This window comes from Haliotis cracherodii, unplaced genomic scaffold (genome assembly GCF_022045235.1).
Source record: "Haliotis cracherodii isolate W230 unplaced genomic scaffold, xgHalCrac1.p SCAF_15, whole genome shotgun sequence".
Lineage (NCBI taxonomy): Eukaryota > Metazoa > Mollusca > Gastropoda > Lepetellida > Haliotidae > Haliotis > Haliotis cracherodii.
In genome coordinates, this window is record NW_027266270.1 from 329,279 (window position 1) to 355,000 (window position 25,722).

Sequence of the window (25,722 nt, forward strand, 5' to 3'; positions counted from 1 at the left end):
TGGGGCTGCCATGGTAGTATTAAATATGATTCGCCTTTCTAGCTCCCCACCCACCATGGAGTGTCTACCTGGACGATGCCACACATCTGTGGATCTCCAACAGGCGGCACCAGGGATACCAGGAGGATATACTCAAGCAGAAGTACTAATCAAAAGATCAATAAATCCACCGCCTTCTGGCACTGGCATCTAGGTAAATTTTGAATTTATCAAGTAGTGTAAAAATCAATATACATTTCTATTCAAACATTGCTGTCATAAACAGACTTTCAAGCCAAATAATGAAAGAGAGCATGAAAAGTAAAGTGCTGAGGGCTAGGCATGACCAGCGGATTGATAAGACCAGCCCATCCTACCACCCGTCTAGGCGAAGTAAGGGTCAAAGTGGTGTAATGGGCAAAGGAACGCTATTCCTGGATCCAGTGCCCTCAACCACCAGACAACCGTCCTCCGCAACCCACGGCAAACAGGTTGCCCAATTTGTTCACTTTTTACGACCAGCAATGGGGTGCTGTGGACACATTCTACCCCTGTTCCACACGGGGAAGAGCTATTAGCGTTACCCAGCACTCACCACGGGGAGGTTGCTCTTCACGAGTGCTATGTATTGTTAGACAAATTTAGAAGCTAGACAGATGATGCTACTCTATCACATACTTTCTGCGTCATAATAGTTGAAAGCCCAACCGGGTAAGAATATGGGTTCCCGGCAACCCAGGCGTGTCGTAAGAGGCGACTAAATGAATCAGTTGGTCAGACTCTGTCTCAAAAAAAACAAAAAAACAATGGTCATCACGTCCATTAACACCATATCGATCGCTTCCCTGGTCTAGAGGTAGAGCATCCGCCCAGAGAGCAAAAGGTTTGGAGTTCGCTCGGCGTTACGGGGCTGAAACAAGGACTGGTCGGCTCGGAGTCTGTATACTGTGTCTGAGTTGGGTATTCATGTAAAACTGCGACAAGGCTAGAACTATAAAACCGGCATTAGTCTGGACCAGTACAAACAGGCACACACACACGTGCATGCACGTGCCTATACAACTGCAATACTGTGAGACGGGACTTTAAGCCCCATTTCACCTCACCTATGACGAAAGCATTTGTCATGTTAGCATGTCGAGAATTACTGCGATGTGAACGAAATTAATAGGTATCAAATTTACTTTTTAAACCTCTGCATTGAACATATCAAAATTCTCAAGTGAATGCGGTATCCATTGGATTCAGTTGTATACTCCTAATCAAAGGTTATACAAAAGGAAAAGCAGATTTGTATTCACAACAAACACAAAACCATCAGAAACAGGTGGCCGTGCTCATGGAAATTTATTGTTCATGATCCAAATACTGTTTTGGCCTACCAGATCACCACGTACTAGAAAGAAAAGGTATACAAACAAGAAACGTTTTGAACTAGAACGAACACGTTTCATGCTGTGGCCGATGTTTTCACTAGGGCCATGGAGTCACTATAACAATAGTAACTGCCCCCATGCTCAGAAACTACATGTCCTATTGGCGCTGCTCTCAGTGACGGGTGTGTCCCTTGCCTGTCTCACACACACCTGGTCACGCGGTGCAGGTAAAAGCTCCACTGTAAAATGACATGATCATCTCCCAGACATCTCCCAGACATCTCCAGATATCTCCAGACATCTCCCAGACATCTCCCAGACATCTCCAGACATCTCCGAGACATCTCCAGACATCTCCAGACATCTCCCAGACATCTCCAGACATCTCCAGACATCTCCCAGACATCTCCAGACATATCCCAGACATCTCAAGACATCTCCAGACATCTCCCAGACATCCCCAGACATCTCCAGACATCTCCAGACATCTCCAGACATCTCCTAGAATAAAAAGTTTGCCTCCAGTATCAAGCAATGCTTATGAATATACCAGTTGTTTCACAGGGACTGATGCTACCCTACCACACAGGATCAGTACACTGCACCGCACAACGTTATTCTGGTCGATTAATCGACTCTTTGTAATAAGATACGGGAGAAGTGGCTACGATATACCAGGGTACTGATCATGGAACCTTTGTTTCAAGCCGGGGTTTAACTGACTGGCAAACCTGTAAAATCCTGGGTAGACACACAAAAATTATTTGAAGTAATTACAAGTTAAAGGATATGAGGTTATCTGGTCCAATGTTCGGTACCCCCCCCACTATTCAGAACTATTCAGCACCCACTCATGTCATGACCTGTGGCTGCACTCTCTGCACTCGTAGTTTAAACTCATGTAATGCACTTTTCCACAAGTTAGTGAAACTAATTTTCTTTTTAAGAACATCGTTTCTAATGATGTTTTACTAAACTGAGATTGCTGGCATGTATTTATCTTGTTTTAGATTGATCACATCTGGGCTGATAGTGGGGATTGCTGCTGCCATGGCTTGAAAAGGTTACAAGATCCAGTGATATAGTTCGGATCCACTCGGCTCATTCCGTAGCTATTAATACCTCGGGCAGCAGTGGCGGAGTGATATCGCTGGACTTCAGCTTATATCTCGTACAAACTGATATCCAACTTTTCAAAGGCCTTTTTACAGCTAAAATAAATTAGATAACTTTATACAATATGGATACTTCATGTAATGGTCACGACTGCTGCCGGAGTGTGGTGTCCATTGTGACCTGATTCCTCCCGGTCGAGATGACATGAAAAATGAACGAAATACCAGAGGAAATATATACTTTAAATAAAAACAGATTTCGTATTACACATTCGTTTACGTTTCTGTTGGTGTTGCTGGTGGAGTAGTTGCAGCGTTCTTTGATCACCATTAAGTACTGGTGAAGCAGGATATCTTGCCGGACTGAACTTTAATGTCTTCATTACCAATGTACTTTCGAATTTGCCTTTTCGGAACAAAGCCGTTGATAATGAGACAACGTCGTTGTTCTTAGGAACCTACGTTGTAATCACAGAAGAACACAAGGCCATGACTATTGTCAGAGCTGTATGAATAATGTGTCTATATCCACTGAAGTTTCATCTTTCTATTTTCGTGTCTTTCTCTGTTTTCTGTGGCTGTCGTGACGACATCACGCATTATCATTTTTACCGGACACCGGATCTATGTAAAGTGATTGAGTTAGTGAGTGAGTGGGGTTTAACGCAGCTTTTAACAGAATTCCAGTTATATCATGGCATGTCAGCTTAATGTGGTAGGAAAGCCCGAAATGATGCAGGTCTTAGACGTTTACGATTTTGTGAAACACACGAGAATGGATGTGGTGCTGGTAAACCTCAAAACAACATAGTCACGGTGAGCCGGGATTCGAACGCAGAGCACATGTTTCTGGTTCACCCAAATCATACTTCAAGGATGATCACGTGATTGAATGGTCAAGGAGGTGATGGATCATTGATCACATGACTGTTGTCCTCAAGTTGCTAATGAAAACCCAATATGTGTTTCTTTCTTTACTCCATGACCTATCAATCTGTCATGATTCACATCCTTCGACAATTCATGTTCAAAGATGCTCTCAGCAAATGCTATGAATAAATAAAACAAAAATAATAAATAAATGTCTCGCATTTGGAACATTTGATGAAAGTTTTATAATGTATTTACTGTGGCCTAAAACAGATTATGAAGGTTGAAATCTTAGGTAGACATCCCTTCCTGGTATTGTCAATAATTCTCAGTATAGAATGACAACATACAGTATAGAATAACACGACACAGTATAGAATAACAAGACACAGTATAGAATAACACGATACGGCATAGAATAAATGACACAGTATAGAATAACAAGACACTGTATAGAATAACACGACACAGTATAGAATATCTCGACACAGTATAGAAAAACAAGACACAGTATAGAATAACAAGACACATTATAGAATAACACGACACGGTATAGAATAACAAGACACAGTATAGAATAACGTTAACACGACACAGTATAGAATAACACGACACAGTATAGAATAACACGACACGGTATAGAATAACACGACACAGTATAGAATAACAAGACACTGTTAGGAAAACAAGACACAGTATAGAATAACGTTAACACGACACAGTATAGAATAACACGACACAGTATAGAATAACATGACACTGTTACGAAAACAAGACACAATATAGAATAACAACACAGTATAGAATAACACGACACAGTATAGAATAACACGACACGGTATAGAATAACAACACACAGAATAGAATAACACGACACAGTATAGAATAACACGGCACGGTATAGAATAACAACACAGTATAGAATAACACGACACGGTATAGAATAACAAGACACAGTTTAGAATAACAACACACAGTATAGAATAACACGACACAGTATAGAATAACAAGACACAATAAAGAATAACACGACACAGTATAGAATAACAACACACAGTATAGAATAACACGACACAGTATAGAATAACAAGACATAGTAAAGAATATCTCGACACAGTATAGAATTACACGACACAGTATAGAATAACCCGTTACAGTATAGAATAACGTTAACACGACACGGTATAGAATAACAACACAGTATAGAATAACACGACACAGTATAGAATAACAAGACACAGTATAGAATAACAACACAGTATAGAATAACACGACACAGTATAGAATAACAACACACAATATAGAATAACACAACACAGTATAGAATAACAACACAGTATAGAATAACACGACACTGTATAGAATAACACGACAGAGTATAGAATAACACGACACAGTATAGAATAACAACATACAGTATAGAATAACAAGACATAGTATAGAATAACACGACACAGTATAGAATAACAAGACACATTATAGAATAACACGACACGGTATAGAATAACAAGACACAGTATAGAATAACGTTAACACGACACAGTATAGAATAACACGACACAGTATAGAATAACAAGACACAATATAGAATAACAACACAGTATAGAATAACAAGACACAGTTTAGAATAACAACACACAGTATAGAATAACACGACACAGTATAGAATAACAAGACACAGTAAAGAATATCTCGACACAGTATAGAATAACACGACACAGTATAGAATAACACGTTACAGTATAGAATAACGTTAACACGACACGGTATAGAATAACAACACAGTATAGAATAACACGACACAGTATAGAATAACAAGACACAGTATAGAATAACAAGACACAGTATAGAATAACGTTAACACGACACAGTATAGAATAACACAACACAGTATAGAATAACAACACAGTATAGAATAACACGACACGGTATAGAATAACACGACACAGTATAGAATAACACGACACAGTATAGAATAACAACATACAGTATAGAATAACAAGACATAGTATAGAATAACACGACACAGTATAGAATAACAAGACACAGTATAAAATAACAAGACACAGTATAGAATATTACGAGACAGTATAGAATAACAACACACAGTATAGAATAACACGACACAGTATAGAATAACACGACACAGTATAGAATAACAACATACAGTATAGAATAACACGACACAGTATAGAATAACAAGACACATTATAGAATAACACGACACAGTATAGAATAACAACACAGTATAGAATAACAACACACAGTATATAATAACACGACACAGTATAGAATAACAACACAGTATAGAATAACAACACACAGTATAGAATAACAACACACAGTATAGAATAACACGACACAGTATAGAATTGTATAGAATAACACGACACAGTATAGAATAGTATAGAATAACACGACACAGTATAGAATAACACGACACAGTATAGAATAACACGACAAGGTACAGTCCATGTCGAAGTACAAGTTTTTAAACCCCGACCGGTCCCTAAATCCATGTATCTTTGTCTGGGCAAGAAACAACAGTGATTGATATTCTATGCAAATCGTCTGTGGATGATGACACGCAAACACTGAGCATGGCGCCCTGGTCAATTGAGTTGCAACTTTCAACAAGCATTCGATGCTGCATACCCTACTTTGAATCCAAAATGGGAGACAAGCATGGGTTGCTGTGTACCGATAGTGTAACCTGGAATCCCAACAAGGAGACACGCATCGGTTGCTGTGTACCCAGCCTGGAATCCCAAAAGGAAGCCAATTTCGGGTTGCTGTGGACCTATAGTCTAACCTGGAATCCCCACAGGGAGACAAGCATCGGTTGCTGTGTACCCAACCTGGAATCCCAAAAGGGAGCCAAGTACGGGTTGCTGTGGACTTATAGCCTAACCTGGAATCATCACAGGGAGAAAAGCATGGGTTGCTGTGTACCGATAGTGTAACCTGGAATGCCAACGGGGAGACAAGCATGGGTTGCTGGGGACCTATAGTATATCCTGAAATCCCCACAGGGAGAAAAGCATGGGTTGCTGTGCAGAATAGTCTAACCTGGAATCCCCACATGGAGACAAGCATGAGTTGCTCGGACCTATAGTGTAGTCTGGAATCCCCACAGGAAGACAAGCATGAGTTGCTGTGTACTGATAGTCTAACCTTGAATCCCCACGTGGAGACAAGCATGAGTTGATGGGGACCTATAGTCTAACCTTGAATCCCAACAGGGAGACAAGCATGAGTTGATGGGGACCTATAGACTAACCTTGAATCCCCACAGGGGGACAAACATACAAGCATGAGTTGTTGTGCAGAATAGTCTAACCTGGAATCCCCACAGGGAGACAAGCATGAGTTGCTCGAACCTATAGTGTAGACTGGAATCCCCACAGGGAGACAAGCATGGGTTGCTGGGGGCCTATAGTGTAGCCAGGAATCCCCACAGGGAGACAACATGGGTTGCTGGGGACCTATAGTGTAGACTGGAATCCCCACAGGGAGGCAAGCTTGGGTTGCTCCAACCTATAGTGTATACTGGAATCCCCTCAGGGAGACAAGCATGGGTTGCTGGGGACCTATAGTGTAGCCAGGAATCCCCACAGGGAGACAAGCATGGGTTGCTGGGGACCTATAGTGTAGACTGGAATCCCCACAGGGAGGCAAGCTTGGGTTGCTCCAACCTATAGTGTATACTGGAATCCCCTCAGGGAGACAAACATGGGTTGCTGGGGACCTATAGTGTAGCCTGGAATCCCCTCAGGGAGACAAGCATGATATGCTCGGACCTATAGTGTAGTCTGGAATCCCCACAGGAAGACAAGCATGAGTTGCTGTGTACTGATAGTCTAGCCTGGAATCCCCAATTGGAGACAAGCATGGGTTGCTCGGACCTATAGTGTAGACTGGATTCCCAACAGGGACACAAACTTCGGCTGCTGTGTACTGATAGTCTAACCTGGAATCCCCACAGGAAGACAAGCATTAATTGTTGTGTACTGATAGTCTAACCTTGAATCCCCACATGGAGACAAGCATGAGTTGATGGGGACCTATAGTCCAACCTTGAATCCCAACAGGGAGACAAGCATGAGTTGCTCGAACCTATAGTGTAGACTGGAATCCCCACAGGGAGACAAGCATGGGTTGCTGGGGACCTATAGTGTAGACTGGAATCCCCACAGGGAGACAAGCATGGGTTGCTGGGGACCTATAGTGTAGACTGGAATCCCCACAGGGAGACAAGCATGGGTTGCTGGGGACCTATAGTGTAGACTGGAGACCCCACAGGGAGACAAGCATGGGTTGCTGGGGACCTATAGTGTAGACTGGAATCCCCACAGGGAGACAAGCATGGGTTGCTGGGGACCTATAGTCTAACCCGGATTCCCACAGGGAGACAAGCATGAGTTGTTGTGTACTGACAGTCTAACCTGGAATCCCCACAGGGAGACAAGCATGGGTTGCTGAGAACCTAAAGTGTAGCCTGGAATCTCCACAGGGAGACAAGCATAGGTTGCTGGGGGCCTATAGTGTAGCCAGGAACCCCCACATGGAGACAAGCATGGGTTGCTGGGGGGCTATAGTGTAGCCTGGAATCCCCACAGGGAGACAAGCATGGGTTGCTGGAAACCTATAGTGTAGAATGGAATCCCCACATGGAGACAAGCATGGGTTGCTGGGGACCTATAGTGTAGACTGGAATCTCCACAGGGAGACAAACATGCGTTGCTGGGTACCTATAGTGTAACCTTGAATCCCCACATGGAGACAAGCATGGGTTGCTGGGGACATAAAGTCTAACCTGGAATCCCCACAGGGAGACAAGCATGTGTTGCTTGGGACATATAGTCTAACCTGGAATCCCCACAGGGAGACAAGCATGAGTTGCTGGGGACATATAGTCTAACCTGGAATCCCCACAGGGAGAAAAAAACATTGGTTGCTGGGTACCAGTCGTGACTCTCAACGTCATTGGAAGCTGTTTACATTCTCACAACTTCTGTCTACGTTTTCTTAAGGAACCACCATGCTGAACCTACTGAGCGAGACACCGATGTCTTGCACGAAGGCCACGACTATTCACGTTGCCATTTGGTTTTTATTGTGTAATAGGATTCGAGAAAGACGATAATCGCCTTGACATTTCAGTCACATGTATAATTTCTTGTGTAAACATCACGTTCAGTGACATGTTCTGTGTCTGACCTGAAACCAAAAGGGAAACGGAAAGAATCCTTGTATTTTCTTTCAAGGTTTTCTGTCAACAACAGAGTGAATGACGTTTTATGTCGCAGTCCTCCACATTCACATACACCATGTCGACCTGTTTGTAATCTATCTAGGGTAGGTCAACAGGTGGCTTGAAGACTTAAACACTGTTATATATTACATGAGCGCGATTGTATGGACCTTGTTCATGGCATTGGGAATCAAAAGTGTGCTGATGTTTACTTTGGATCAAGAAGGATTTTATGTGTTTCCTTTGTAGGTTAAAATTGAAATTGAAATTGTAAATTCTCTTTACACATCTTGGTGTTGTGTACACAAGCTATGGTAAAAAAAATCTGGTTAATTTCATTACTGTACATACTCGTCTTACAATGAAACTGAAAATATTCACCGAGGCAAAGGACATGTTCCACCAGCACATACGAGACCCGTTCAACAGTTCATCGCTGGCACCGTGAGACTGCTGACTGATTATTTTCTGGCGTTAACGTTTTGAATTAGAGAGCAGTAAAGTCTCGATAGCTCAGTTCAGAGCAGGTTATTATGACTTAAAGGTCTAGAACGGTATATTTCAAAAGTCTAGCTATATCTCTACATCTTGTATCCTGTATGGATCTTGTATCATTTTATGCTTGTTTGTAAAATCTATCTTTAATAACGAAACAAATAAAAGTGTACAGGCTGAGTAAATATCGATTGTTTAGCATACTCATGTCAACCTCCAACGTTACATTATTACATAATACTACAATGTAGATACATTATGCATCGTAAGAAGAAACACGTATATCTTGTTATAATGTTGCACTATGGGCCTTTGTCCTCTCAGTTCGCCGTAGATAAAGAAGTTGAAGCTACAAGCCCAACAGATGCTGATATCACACATGAAAGAAGATCCATGCTCTGGGAGGCCGACTGGGGAAAGACTCGTGAGGGACAAGCTTCACAGCGTCAGATCATAATGTTATCACCCCTGGAGGCTAGAAAGACTTCAAAAATCATTTTTTGGGGCAGACAGACTTCACACCATCATTTGGCAGCATTAGGTAGCTCAGTGTACTCTTCGCGATAGTGTTCCCTGTGTTCATAGAGGATCCCGTCCGGACGCCGACTGTCGTCGCATAGTACCTTGTAATGTTTTCTTGTTCAACTCCAACAGAAATCAAACAAAACCCTTTAACCTTTATCATAAGAAATATCTGACAAACGCAATGCACGATTCCGACAATATATCCAAAAATATAAACGATAAAGCCCTTTCAATAATCACACCAAATGGCTGCTGAGAGCAGATTTCAGCGTACAATTCCAACTATATGATAAATAGAGGATTCATCACTCGTGTTTTTTAATATGGGAAATATCAACCGAGTCTTAGTTAATCGGTATTTGCCGAGCCTTTGGCGAGGCAAATACCGATTAACGGGACGAGGTTGATATTTCCCATATTAAAAAACACGAGTGATGAATTCTATTTATCATTTTCACATTTTTACTTCCCAATTAAGGAATAATTGCATTAAACATTAACATCAGCAACTTGTCGAAATCTTACGTATAGATCGTGCGTAGTGATACATGTTTTCCATAGCCGTGTAAACCAAAATTAACAACCTCTTAACTCCTTTATGGCATATTCCTTCGCTGAGAAAAAAAGTTCCTCGGATTATTTTAAACAAAATACTTGAACAGACTTTTGCAGAATAATTGAAATAATGTCTCCAACATCAAAGGTATCCATGTTGTCTGTAAACACCTACTCCACCTGCGAAAAAAGTCCCACTCCCGGTTATCTAATTTGTATATCTAATTTGCATACTTATGTCATTGGGGTATGACATACATGTTTTTATGTCATAAGCTTATGTCATGGATAAATGCTTTAGTTAAATGATAAAGTTTTAAACGCTCGGTATAGTCTGAACGTTATTCCAGGGCCATAAATAAAAATATCAGTGTATCCTTAAATATCTTAACAAAAGCTACTTTCTCACCAACTGATTGAGATCACAAAAACAAATCCAAGTAAAAGCAACAAAGATCGAATATATGGGTCATTATCAAAATATGTACACTTATAATCACTGTAATCTCTGTCTTTCATAAAGTTTGAGATAGCCCTTAAGTTTCATCCCTAATAGTTCAGTGGGGAACCAAATTAACATATATCATCGAAAATGTGCCTTGTCAGTGCTTTATTTTCTTGTGGTGAAGTGGCATATAGTCTGAAATTGTTGAAATGTCACTGTCAATAGACACCGAATGCACTTTTGAGTGAACATATTTCAGATTTTATGTCATATACATGAGTTTTTATTTTGTTATGTTACTGATGAGATTAGAATCTTTAAAATAAACATCAGGTTCCTCTATGTTTCTATATTAAAATAATGAAAAATAAGCAAAGCATGCCGGTCTAAAAGGTTCCTGTCCTTGGTGTAACCATTTGTTTAATGAGGTGTGAAATTTAATTATGTAGAAAGAAGGTAAATTAATGCTCCCTTATCATATTAATTCCTGTCTTCTATGGAGAAATTTGTTTTGAGTCAACTGAAGAAAAAGTTATTCAAACTGGAAAAAGGTTACACCTAGGATCACCATATGAAAGTTCAATGTCCTTGGTGTAACCTTGCTATAAAGAAAACTATTTCCTTTACAAAAGATCCTTACATCATCATGCATAACAGAAGAGTTAAATGCACTGGTAATGAATGTTGTCGGCTACTGCACAGGGAGCAGTCAGTTGTATTTTTATTTCATGTTGTAACCTGAATCATAACCAAATGTCCTTGGTGTAACTGAATATGTCCTTGGTGTAACTTAATATGCCCTTTGTGTAACTTAATGTGTCCTTGGTGTAAATTAATATGTCCTTGGTGTAACTTAATATGCCCTTGGTGTTACCACAAGTCTGCAATTATCAACTTAGAATGGGCAATGGTTAAAAATGTCTTGTGACACTTTAATCATATGAACACTTAAATTTGTATTATTATAAAAACATTCTAACTTAGGGTTAGATGAAATTGAATGTCTTTGCTGTTGTCATAAGTCAGCAAGTAATAACTGTTAAGATACAGTTAACGGGTAAAACATGTCTTGTGCCATTGTAATTACAACTCTAACTCACATAAACACTTAAATTTATGAAAACACCCGAAATTAGATCCCTTGAAATCACTAATGCCTCTAATGTTACTTAATATGCAGCGTTAGAAATTGGCACTAGTCCTATAGTCCTTGCCAAATTGCCCAATAGATAAGGTATCCTAAGGACAAGTAGAAATATGCCATTTTCAAGGGTTTTGCAATATGTTATCATTATAAGGACCAGTGGAAATTGTCAGTTTCTATTGCTGAATATGTCCTTTGTGTTACCACAAGTCAGCAGTATTAACTTCAAAGAAAACGTTGTGAAACACAAATGTCTGAAGCCATTGTAAATATGCAACACCAACTACAGTGCATCATTTCCTACTGATAGATTATGATTATGAAATGAAAATCATCACGAGTAATTGAAATGTCTTTGGGGTAACCGTTTTGTCTTTGATGTAACCAGAGGAAATTCTGAAAAATGATTCAGGTTAACACACACGTTATAGCATGAGTTTCAACAAATACAAAGAATATGTTCAATAAAAACAGAATATTGAAATTATATCGACCATTGTGGTAATGTTTGGGACATAGAGAAGAGTAAATTATCATTTTTTTCTGTGTATCTCTCACAAAGAGTGATAATCCAGGTTTTTAAACATAGTGATATTAAAGTGAGATTCTTTTTTTCTTTTCTAGGCAGTGGTAAAATATTAGTTTTACAATTATACACCGAAAGAAATATTGTATTTATTTTTTATTTCTGCAAAATCGGTAACTATAATGGTTTCACCAAGGACAATAAAATTCCACTGATTTTCCAGTATATTTGAAATATTTCAAAATTATGTTTCTTTGTTTTTGCATAATTTACCCAAGTATTTGGGAAGTTTAGATGTTTCTTGTTAAATGAATAAAACTTTGAATTTTCAAGTTTTATTTTTGTTTATTCAACAGGACCAAAAGGGGTAAAAAAAATTAACCCATATGACACACTATTATTGCATCCAGAATTATCAAATATAAAGCATATTGTCAGCTTTTTTCGGTATCCTACCATCATGCATCTCTAACAGTTGCAGCCAATGCTTAACAGTTAGTGAGTATAGGAATACAAGCAATGCCTAAGCTTAGAGCGATTCACAGAATCAAATACGTTTTTATAATCTACAAAAACATCATATAGAGTTCCTTTTTTTTCTTTTTTGATAGACATTTCTGAATGATTGCGCACCAAGTAAAAATAGTATCTACAGTGGAATAGTCCTGTTTGAAACAAGCCCAGGGCGAGAGATGGTTATTTAGAATACTGGTGTATATTTTTTTTTCACATTACAGAAAGCAGAAAAATCCCCCTATAATTATAGAGATTATTTCGTGAATTGGCACTTTTGTCCACGAATCGGGAAACACGCCAGAGTCGCATATGTTGTTAAACAGCTTTACAGAGAATGCTCATACATGTGTATCTTGATTGTGAACAGCACACAATGACTGTTTAATTGCCAGGTGTTCATAAAAGGTTTTGTTTAACCGTACATAACACTTAGGCAATGATGTGGCTTGCACACAAATCAAAGTCTACGCGTCCGTGTGTATCTTGCAAACAGGAATGACACAAAACGAAGTAGCCAGACATTTTAATGTCCATCCGAACACAATAATAACTCTTTGGTTGATATTTGGAACAACATCCAGCAGGCTGTTTTCAATCATCTGGTGTCTTCAGTTTACCGCCGGTGCCTCGCCTGTCTCGATGCAAATGGTGGTCACTCAGGATATTGACATTGTTAATTGAGTTGTAACACCACTTCTCTTTTAGGGCGTGTCACTCTGTCTCCTGTTGCCAGTTACAGGTTTTGTCAATGAGTTTGTTTTGATTAAAACATAAATAAGATCAAATAAAACTGACCAAGTATTAATGCGCTGTTTTCACTAACACTTTCACCACTTTATATGAAGCACAGTTACTGTGAACCGCTGATAAATTGAAGAAAATCACAAGACGCAGTAAATGTATATTTGAACAGTTGAGACTGGGGAGAAAATAGATGTTTCATGTTTCACTCTATCACGTGAAGTACAACAGTACCACGTGAAATCATAACATCATCACGTAAAGTTATAACACTACCACATACAATTATAATATCACCACATGAAGTTAGAACATAACCACATGAAGCTAGAACATGACCACCTAAAGTTATAACATGACCACATGAATTTATAACATTACCATATGAAGTTATAACACTACCACATGAAGTTATAATATCACCACATGCAGTTAGAACATGACCACATACTACCACTTGAAGTTATAACATGACCACATGGAGTTATAACACTACCACATGAAGCGATAACACTACCACATGAAGTTATAACATGACCACATGAAGTTATAACACTACCACATGAAGTTATAGCATTACCACGTGAAGTTATAACATTACCACATGAAGCTATAACACTAACACATGAAGCGATAACACTACAACATGAAGGTATAACATGACCACATGAAGTTATAACACTACCACTTGAAGTTATAACATTACCACATGGAGTTATAACATTACCACATGAAGCTTTAACACTACGACATGAAGCGATAACACTATCGCATGAAGTTATAACATGACCACATGCAGTTTTAACACTACCACATAAAGTTTTAACACTACCACATAAAGTTTTAACACTACCACATGAAGTTATAACATGACCACATGAAGTTATAACACTGCCACATGAAGTTATAACATTACCACATGAAATTATAACACTACCACATGAAGTTATAACATTACCACATGAAGCTTTAACACTACCACATGAGGCGATAACACTACAACATGAAGGTATAACATGACCACATGAAGTTATAGCACTACCACTTGAAGTTATAACATTACCACATGGAGTTATAACATTACCACATGAAGCTTTAACACTACGACATGAAGCGATAACACTACATGAAGTTATAACATGACCACATGAAGCTAGAACATTACCACATGAAGCTTTAACACTACCACATGAAGCGATAACACTACAACATGAAGGTATAACATGACCACATGAAGTTTTAACACTACCACATAAAGTTTTAACACTACCACATGAAGTTATAACATGACCACATGAAGTTATGACACTACCATATGAAGTTATAACATTACCACATGAAGTTATAACATTACCACATGAAGCTTTAACACAACCACATGAAGCGATAACACTACAACGTGAAGGTATAACATGACCACATGAAGTTATAACACTACCACTTGAAGTTATAGCATTACCACATGGAGTTATAACATTACCACATGAAGCTTTAACACTACCACATGAAGCGATAACACTACATGAAGTTATAACATGACCACATGAAGTTATAACATTACCACATGAAGCTTTAACACTACCACATGAAGCGATAACACTACAACATGAAGGTATAACATGACCACATGAAGTTATAACACTACCACTTGAAGTTATTACATTACCACATGGAGTTATAACATTACCACACGAAGCTTTAACACTACGACATGAAGCGATAACACTACCGCATGAAGTTATAACATGACCACATTAAGTTTTAACACTACCACATAAAGTTTTAACACTACCACATAAAGTTTTAACACTACCACATGAGGTTATAACATGACCACATGAAGTTATAACACTACCACATGAAGTTATAACATTACCACATGAAATTATAACACTACCACATGAAGTTATAACATGACCACATGAAGTTTTAACACTACCACATGAAATTATAACATTACCATATGGAGTTATAACATGACCACATAAAGTTATAATATCACCACATGAAGTTATAACATGACCACATGAAGTTTTAATACTACCGCATGAGTTGAGGTGAAATTGGATTCAACGTCGCGTCCAAGATTATTGCACTTATATAGCGACGTGCATGTACGTGTGTGTGTTTGTGTGGCTGCTTGTACTAGTCCGGACTCACGACGATTTATAATGCTAGCTCACTGAGAAACCATGCCGCAGTTTAACATGAATACCCCACTCAGACACAGTATACTGACTCTGAGCCGACCAGTCCTTGTTTTAGCCCCTTAATGCCGAGCGCCAGACAGGGTAACAACAAGTACCATCTTTTAACGTCTTGTGGTATGACGCGGTCGGGGATCGAACCCCGGACCTTCCGCTCTCCGGGCGGACGATCTACCACTAGATCACAGAGGCGGTCTCTACCGCATGAAGTTATAACATGACCTCATGAAGTTATAACATGACCACATGAAGTTATAACATGACCACATGAAGTTATAACACTACCACATGAAGTTATAACATGACCACATAAAGTTTTAACACTACGACATGAAGTTATAACATGACCACATGAAGTTATAACATGACCACATGAAGTTATAACATGACCATATGAAGTTCTAACACTACGACATGAAGTTATAACATGACCACATGAAGTTATAACATGACCACATGAATTTATAACATGACCATATGAAGTTCTAACACTACCACATGAAGTTATAATATGACCATATGAAGTTATAACACTACCACATGAAGTTATAACATACAAAGTAAGTACCTATGGTGACGCACAGAGATACTCCTGCCATGCGACGGCCGCCTGTAAACAAACCAGACAGTCACGTGATCGATGAACCGGAATATCCAGTGACACGATCCTGCAGTAACTGGGTTTATTGCATATCACCACACCCAACATCAGCGCGGGTGATTCTGACCCAGACCCAGTGAGCTTCATGTCGTCAGGATGCAGCCGTCATACTTCGTAATCCGGCAAACGAAATCTAAGTGTTCATTCACAAACAGGACAGAAATATCAGATAGACAGACAGAAGTTTATTCAATATTTTCGGCCATATGACCTATAGTACAGAAGTGGTATTTTTGTATCTACATTGTACAGTCACGTGTAGGTAATAATAAGTTTACATAAAATATTAACGTCTAATTTTCAAAAATCATCTTCAGGAATATTGACAGAGATGATATTGTATTAGCATTGCGGGAGTTCAACAATTTTTCCATCAGCTGTTCATCTTTGTACATAGTTGAAATCATGGGGAGGTATCTATTTCTAAGAAACTGATAATATTTACAAATGAGAAGGACATGAAACTCATCCTCAACATAGCCTTCATTACAATAACGGCATAAACTACTTTCTATATCTTGTACATTTTTCTTTCTGAGATTATTAACATTAAAATTATGCAATGATATACGTAATTTACACAAGGATCTTCTAAAAGTTCTATCCTGAAGTTCAAATACATATTTTTCAGGAACTAGTAATGATTTTTTATTCGTAAAATGGCATAAAAACCTTGAGGATGATATTTGACAGTGCCAATCTTGTGAAAATATATCAACTAATCTTTCCTTAAGCATGAAGATAAATAATTTATCATTTCCAACATATTGAGATATCCATGCAAGAGAAAAACCAGACATACAAAGAATTTTCCTGATACCAGACACCCATAAACAATATTTACCCTTTTCATCCAAGGCTTTTAACATATTATAACATTGAAGAGGAAATCTATTTGAATTTATACGAAGTAGCTTTATCCGATATTTAACTGCCCGTAGCTGGGATGAAACAAAAAGACTGGTACTACCAGTTTCTCCTAGAATGGCTTTGTTAGAGGCATATTTATCGACACCTAAAAAACGTTTAAAGTACATGGCATGGATTTTTTCTATGGAATCATTATAATTACATCCCCATATTTCTTTAAAAACTCTATAGACCCCATATTTTCTTTAAAAACTCTATAGACAGGAATCAATGCTTTAGATGCTTGCAGAGCTAACTGCTTACATGCTGTTACCATGATAATCGAGAAGATACAGTCAATCCTAAATATTCATAATATGAAACAATATTGACTGTCTTATTACAATACGTCCATTTTTCAAATTTATTAAAAAATACTACCTTTTCTGAAAACAATAACATTTGTCCTTTTCAAATTTACTTCAAGCCCCCATTTCTCACAATATAGCTGGAGAACATTTAACTGTTTCTGGAAACATACGGGACAGAAATATCAGATGTTTTGGATGATCAGACTGTTCCGAGTAGTGCGTTCCCTGCATCCGCTACGCCTTGCCTGAAGTCTTAACTGATGGGCACAAGCATATTTCAGCACCGAATTACGGTATTAGGATTACTTTTATATGTTGATAGTATCCAGATCATAACTGAATGAATATAAACCTTTCTAACTACGCAACCGTTTGTTTTCCTCGGGATTAACGAAAATAGTAATATCTGGATGTGTCGAAGATACAGAGTGACGTGACAAACCAAATGGTTTTGATGTTGGATGGATTTGATTTTTTTTAGATTTTAAAGTGGCCGTTTTGAATAGAGTTTTAATATGTTCATCATTTTGTATCGAGTCACTCTTTTGTGAAAAGTGTTTTAGTCCTACAAACACATGCAAGGAAACTCTACTGATGAATGTTTCGTGAATATCCCTATTTGAAAAGAAAATATTTCAAAGCATGGTGATAATGTTTTCATGGCTGTTGATTCTGGACAAATTGGGTAGAGATAAAACGAATTCCTAATTCAATATAACATAGCAATTCCAGAATGTTATTATTCTCTTGTATCGTTTGATTGTTGGAAACTCGTGTATGTGGCGATCTGCTTCAGGATTGGTGAAGTTTGATAAATGGAACTATTATTGGCTTCCACAACAATAGAGTTTGACTTGACGCTCCGCTAGCCTTGGCAGTATCAATAAAGATGTTGATGGATATTTGAAATGTAAGGTTCCAATTACCCTTGGTGCACTGAGATTTCACAGCCAGAATGAATTCAGGGGTCTCGCGATCAGATCATCACTGTATCCTGTTAAGGCTGATAGAGTGCCTGGGCCCTGAAGTAATTGGAAGCAGCCAGCTTTGTATTCCTTTTTTCAAAGATTCAGAACTGCACAAATCATGGTTGGAATCTAATAGCAATAAAAGACACAATCGAAGCTGATAACATGACGTTATTAACACAACCGGAGGGGACCTCGATGTCTCTATTTGATTAGAACCTCGTTCCTGTTGACAATACTTGGAGAAGGTTTGCGTCCGCGTTTTTTCTACCCTGAATACTTTACTTCATTCTGGTATCCACGACAACCTTAACATTTTATTCAAAAGGTTAATTTCCATGAAGTGATGCTGGATATTTGGCTCCAATGTCTCAGTAGTCATAATTTACTTCTTCAAATGCGGATCCAGATGAACGTTCTCATTGTTAGTCCTTCTGTCTGTTGTACCACTGTCGGCCACTCCAAACAAGCTGTGCACCCCTGGCAGTCTTCATCGTCCCCAACTATTATTTATATTTAAGGCCTATCAATGTCTTTGTGGCTTTGGCTAAAAATACCATGGACTCCAGACTAGAAAGCAAGGAAGCATCACTATTAAACCTCCGTGGGTAAGGTTATATGTTCAAGTGCACCAACACCACAAACACTGTCACTATGCGCTGACTTGCCACGTCGTTTTACCAACAAATTCATTCACAAGAAGGATGCTGTGTGTGTGTTTTTGTTGTTGCATTAAACACAAGTGCATTACGACAAGTGTGGTTTGCTGAAGACCATTTCTAACCGGGTTCTTCACGGATTTACAAGAAGGATGTGAAATCATTTGTATCGCAAGCTGCTGGTGTTGATTTTGTCCCGTCTGACCTCACACCGAGCCCATGCAGGAATATGGTGAGTTGGCTGGTAACTCAGTGATGAAGGTACTGCTGGTACACTGGGCTGTGGGGTAACTCAGTGATGAAGGTACTGTTGGTACACTGGAATGTGGGGTAACGGTGATAAAGGTACTGCTGGTACACTGGGCTGTAGTTTAACTCAGTGATGAAGGTACTGCTGGTACACTGGGCTGTAGTTTAACTCAGTGATGAAGGTACTGCTGGTACACTGGGCTGGGGGGTAACTCAGTGATGAAGGTACTTTTGGTACACTGGGCTGTGGAGTAACTCAGTGATGAAGGTATTGCTGGTACACTGGGCTATAGGGTAACTCAGTGATGGAGGTACTGCTGGTACACTGGGCTGTGGGGTAACTCAGTGATGAAGGTACTGTTGGTACACTGGGCTGTGGAGTAACTCAGTGATGAAGGTACTGCTGGTACACTGGGCTGTGGGTTAACTCAATGATGAAGGTACTGCTGATACACTGGGTTGTAGGGTAACTCAGTGATGAAGGTACTGCTGGTACACTGGGCTGTGGGGTAACTCAGTGATAAAGGTACTGCTGGTACACTGGGTTTGTTGGGTAACTCAGTGATGAAGGTACTGTTGGTACAATGGGCTGTGGGGTAACTCAGTGATAAAGGTACTGCTGGTACACTGGGCTGTGGGGTAATTCAGTGATGAAGGTACTGTTGGTACACTGGAATGTGGGGTAACTCGGTTATAAAGGTACTGCTGGTACCCTGGGCTGTAGTTTAACTCAGTGATGAAGGTACTGTTGGTACACTGGGCTGTAGTTTAACTCAGTGATGAAGGTACTGCTGGTACACTGGGCTGTGGGGTAACTCAGTGATGAAGGTACTGCTGGTACACTGGGCTGTGGGTTAACTCGGTGATGAAGGTACTGCTGGTACACTGGGCTGTAGGGTAACTCAGTGCTAAAAGGTACTGCTAGTACACTAGTCTGTGGGGTAGCTTAATGATGAAGTTTTAGTTCGCGTTCGATCCCCGATCTCGGTTGCTGTGTGAAACTCAGCTTAGTGGTACACGCCGTGGAAACTGGGCCGTACATAGGATGTCAACAGGCAATTTAAGCGAAGTTGACGTCGGATCAATGTCACACATGACCTTGCGATACATGGACGTACTCTGGCACTGATTGTCTTACATGCACACAACATGAAGAGTCTGCCTTCAACCTTGTCATCCAGTCTCGTAATTTTTGATTTCATGATAACCTGTAATGACATTTAATCAGCCATAATGAGCGTGGTGAGGATACGGCTATCCATGGATGTCATCACTGTCTTAACTTGGCATCTATGTGTGTTCTACTTACATTCAGGTGGCCTACTCTACCCTCACCAACATCGTTTACTTTGTGTAGGAAATGTGTGTACATTTACCTGTCAGTAACAACCGTGGCTATACCTTCATGCTCTTTCACTGTCCAGTTAAACCCCTTTCCGAAAGTCCGGATAACTGTTAGCCCTGAAACCATTAACCTGGAAACCCATTAGCCCAGAGTCCTTTAATCCTGATACCTAGTAACCCAGAAACCATTAACCTGGAAACCCATTAGCCCAGAGACTGTTAATCCTGATACCTAGTAACCCAGAAACCATTAACCTGGAAATCCATTAACCCAGAGACCGTTAATCCTGAAACCCATTAACCCAGAGACTGTTAATCCTGAAACCCATTAACCCAGAAACCATCAGCCTGGAAACCCATTACCCCAGAGACTGTTAATCCTGAAACCCATTAACCCATAAACCATTAACCTGGAAAGCCACTAGCCCAGAGACTGTTAATCCTGAAACCCATTAGCCCAGTGACTGTTAATCCTGAAACCCATTAACCTGGAAACCCATTAGCCCAGAGACTGTTAATCCTGAAACCCATTAACCCAGAGACTGTTAATCCTGAAACCCATTAACCCAGAAACCATCAGCCTGGAAACCCATTACCCCAGAGACTGTTAATCCTGAAACCCATTAACCCATAAACCATTAACCTGGAAAGCCATTAGCCCAGAGACTGTTAATCCTGAAACCCATTAGCCCAGTGACTGTTAATCCTGAAACCCATTAACCTGGAAACCCATTAGCCCAGAGACTGTTAATCCTGAAACCCATTAACCCAGAAACCATTAACCTGGAAACGCGCGATAATCTGGACACCGTTATCCGGTAGCCTATAGACCGAAAACCATTAGTTAGGAAACCGTTAGGCCAAAAACCCGTTAGTCTGAAAACTGGCATTCCGGAAACCCATTAGTCCGGCATCTGTTAGTCCAGGAAAATATTATTCGGGAAGCCGTAAGTCCTTATCGGATAAGTACTGATTTGAATGTCTATGTATACCATATAGAAATATTATACTCATTTTACATTATTCCTTAATCTGGACGGTTGTATTTGGAATTATATTGTCAGGATTAATTAGGTTTAAAATAAGTTTCCTATTATATTTTACACCATTAGCATTTAGATTTCAAGTAAGAATACTAATACTATAGCGGTTATACATGGGTGTGCAAGTTGACATGAGAATGGAAACTTTATAGTGAGTGAGTTGAGTTTAACGCCGCTTTGAATAATATTCCAGTTGTATCACGGCGTGGCAGCCTGTTGTTGGAGACGTGGGAATCAGGTGTTTACCACTTTACCACAAACCTTGCATGAAACAATATGCAGCATTCCAGGCACATTTACAAATCCGATTTCAAAATTACAATTTCACATTCAAGGGCAAAATTATATGTACAGGATTTCTACCTATAACAAAGTACTACGTGTCATTGTGATACAGCAAGTGTAACTAAATCTACACCAACATAGGTAGCCTTTCCAGTACTGAACAGGAATTAAATGTTCTGTTAACCATGAGGGAAACTAGTTTTGTTTCTTGAAGTAGGACGCACCAGATACGCTTCTACCTATCAACATGAAATCTAAATCTCCCAGGAGAGTTCCAAATGGAATGGACATCGTTTAGATCGGTAGATTTCCCTGGAGTGATTTGTGAGCATGGAATCTGGAAAGGCTGGTGGTGCCCTTGGTCCTCTCGGGTCTGTAGCCGATAATATCGCAGTTTGAACGAGCGCTGTGAATTTCTCAGGGCCCAAAGGCGCCGCACGTCACTGTGCGGAGCTGTGCCCTCTATTGCCCGATATTCGTCAAGGACATGACTCTTAGTGGACCCTTGACCCTTGGTGGAACTGCCGACCATGCTCAAGAAGTCCCAAATCCCTTGACTGATAAAGTCTGTTTTAAAATGTTTTACCTCGAGATAATGTAGTAGGTTGAATCTATTCCGTCTACAGGCCATGCTATGACAACGTCTGAAGTAGCACCAGGATGTACGTTGAATGCGGCTTGCTATGGCGTGATGCCACTGTCATTAACAGGTCAAGGTCGTGGTGGTTTATGACCCTGGATATTGCTGCACATCTTTGATGTTATTTCAGGACTGAAAAAATGGAATATTTATTATAGACTTCAGCGCAGAGGACTGTTTTCAGAAAAAAATGATATTTTCATTGCAGTATTCATATCATTTGATATTTATCTGCAGTGAACATAACGCTTCGACGGAACTATTGTCATACAAAGGTTGCCTCCCAACAAATTGTCTCCCTTTATCGTAAGTGTCAAGCCCGTAGACACACTGTTGACTTCTATTTAGTTCCACATTGACAAGGCAAAATAAAGACAGATGGTCACAAATGGAGTTAATTTCGCTTCGTGTTGTTTGTTATTCTCTTGAAAAAGTTTCGTTATAAACTGTAAATTTCTCATTTATCTCGTCAACCGAAATTGTTGGTTCAGCAAAGCGCCATTTAGGCTACTTGACCAGCGTGTATTATTTCGCTTCCATCAGAATCCATCGTAGATTCCAAGAATGTTTTTTAAAATTGATTTTGTATATAACCATATCTAAATGTATGATGAAGAATTTTAGTGATCTCAAATATCTTTTATTACTTTTGTTTATATTTTTAAGATTTTTAAAACTTGTAACTACTTTTTAAAGTCTCAATTACCAGGTGTGGTGAACTGTCCCTGTGTGTTAGGTAGGGAGAATATACGTAATATACAAAAAGAAAATAATTGAAAAGCAGCTAATCATGATAATTCCTTTTCATGATACGGTCGTGTAGATCAGGCCTGAAAACATAACGAGTGAAGCTTGGCTAACTATAGCCATCGTGTCACACTATAAAGCATGTCGGTGGACTAAGTGACTACATGATAATTGAGCGCCTTAATGCGCCTATATGGAATTTCCCTCTCTACGTTGTATCGCCCAATGGCGTTAACGGTTTTGTATGGTTTTGGAAATGTTTTTGTCGCTTTGATTTACACAACACTACACGCAATCAGTTCGTGAAACAGCTGCTCGATGACCTCCGTACGCAATGAATCCATTCCCTTCTCCTGGCAGTGTTTTACCCGTTGTACTGATGAAAAACGTAGCATAAGCCAGAGGAACTTCCGGTTTAACTACATCATCCCTACGTCCAACTCGACACGTGTCTCAAGCTGTCCTTTGTTACCCTCCCACTGTAAGTGTAGACATACAGGACAGATGGACACAGAGACACTAACTGAAGGGGGTTGTAGTCTGACATTAGTTCCTGGACACATTCAGGACACACTGGGCACATAGACAGTAACATGAGGGGGTTGTGGTCTGACATTAGTTCCTGGCCACATACAGGGACACTGGGCACAGAGACAGTAACATGAGGGGGTTGTGGTCTGACATTAGTTCCTGGCCACATTCAGGACACACTGGGCAAATAGACAGTAACATGAGGGGGTTGTGGTCTGACATTAGTTCCTGGCCACATTCAGGACACACTGGGCAAATAGACAGTAACATGAGGGGGTTGTGGTCTGACATTAGTTCCTGGCCACATTCAGGGCACACTGGGCAAATAGACAGTAACATGAGGGGGTTGTGGTCTGACATTAGTTCCTGGCCACATTCAGGACACACTGGGCAAATAGACAGTAACATGAGGGGGCTGTGGTCTGACATTAGTTCCTGGCCACATTCAGGACACACTGGGCAAATAGACAGTAACATGAGGGGGTTGTGGTCTGACATTAGTTCCTGGCCACATTTGGGACACACTGGGCACAGAGACACCAACATGAGGGGGTTGTGGTCTGACATTAGTTCCTGGCCACATTCAGGACACACTGGGCAAATAGACAGTAACATGAGGGGGTTGTGGTCTGACATTAGTTCCTGGCCACATTCAGGACACACTGGGCAAATAGACAGTAACATGAGGGGGTTGTGGTCTGACATTAGTTCCTGGCCACATTCAGGGCACACTGGGCACATAGACAGTAACATGAGGGGGTTGTGGTCTGACATTAGTTCCTGGCCACATTCAGGACACACTGGGCAAATAGACAGTAACATGAGGGGGCTGTGGTCTGACATTAGTTCCTGGCCACATTCAGGACACACTGGGCAAATAGACAGTAACATGAGGGGGTTGTGGTCTGACATTAGTTCCTGGCCACATTTGGGACACACTGGGCACAGAGACACCAACATGAGGGGGTTGTGGTCTGACATTAGTTCCTTGCCACATTCAGGACACACTGGGCAAATAGACAGTAACATGAGGGGGTTGTGGTCTGACATTAGTTCCTGGCCACATTCAGGACACACTGGGCAAATAGACAGTAACATGAGGGGGTTGTGGTCTGACATTAGTTCCTGGCCACATTCAGGACACACTGGGCAAATAGACAGTAACATGAGGGGGTTGTGGTCTGACATTAGTTCCTGGCCACATTCAGGGCACACTGGGCACATAGACAGTAACATGAGGGGGTTGTGGTCTGACATTAATTCCTGGCCCTATTCAGGACACACTGGGCAAATAGACAGTAACATGAGGGGGTTGTGGTCTGACATTAGTTCCTGGCCACATTCAGGACACACTGGGCAAATAGACAGTAACATGAGGGGGTTGTGGTCTGACATTAGTTCCTGGCCACATTTGGGACACACTGGGCAAATAGACAGTAACATGAGGGGGTTGTGGTCTGACATTAGTTCCTGGCCACATTCAGGGCACACTGGGCAAATAAACAGTAACATGAGGGGGTTGTGGTCTGACATTAGTTCCTGGCCACATTCAGGGCACACTGGTCACATAGACACCAACATGAGGGGGTAGTAGTCTGATAGTAGTTGCTAGTCTCCTAACCACACT